Genomic DNA, 837 nt, shown 5'->3' with positions numbered 1-837 from the left:
TATATATATATATATATATATATATATGTGTATGTATATGTATATATGTATAAACATGCAGCTTCTGGACTTGGTTTAATCGATTAGTTTTAAATAATGGCAGTACTGTATGTAAAGTGTATTTATCCAATTTGATTTTGAAAATCTTTCTTGAATTACAAAAATAGACATTTATCTAACCCATCAATACTCATGTGTCCTAGTCTGTGAGTCTGAAAAATGTTGTTTAAATTATCTGCACAGATACCATGATATATTGTCTTCTGGTAAAAGTCTGAAGGAATCAGATTCTCAACTCAGATCTCAGCCTCGGCTCATAGCAGAGACTAATAAGAAGCATGTAGATAATAAGTATCGCTTTTTATTTCTCCTCTTTCCTATTACTTGTTTCGCTTCTGTTTCCGTTTTTATAACCATTTCTTACTATGTGTAAGTAAGTTGTTGTTTTTTAACATGTGTGTTTGGCAGTGTTATTTTTTAGGATTACTGATAAACTACTGTCATTTGATTTGTATTATTTGTATTTGTTATTTATTTTAATTTTAGTTACATTATGTCTGAATTTATGATGTCTATATAGGTCTTTTATTAAGTTTTTAGTTTTATTTAATTTGAGTTATTTTAATACTTCAACAAACTAAATGAAAATGAAATAATATATATATTGAATTTATAAATGGGTATGTACATATACAGTATATATGTATGTGTGTGTGGTTGTACATACACATAAGTAGTTGTTTTTTTGGTGTTTGGTTTAGTGTTATGATAGAATCATTATTATACTCTTATACCTTTTGTTCTTTAATATTTTGAATAGTTTTTAGCTTTATTTTT

The sequence above is a fragment of the Sinocyclocheilus rhinocerous genome, unplaced genomic scaffold (genome assembly GCF_001515625.1).
Source record: "Sinocyclocheilus rhinocerous isolate Xijiao unplaced genomic scaffold, SAMN03320098_v1.1 scaffold1965, whole genome shotgun sequence".
NCBI lineage: Eukaryota > Metazoa > Chordata > Actinopteri > Cypriniformes > Cyprinidae > Sinocyclocheilus > Sinocyclocheilus rhinocerous.
Note: the sequence above shows the minus strand (reverse complement) of the source record.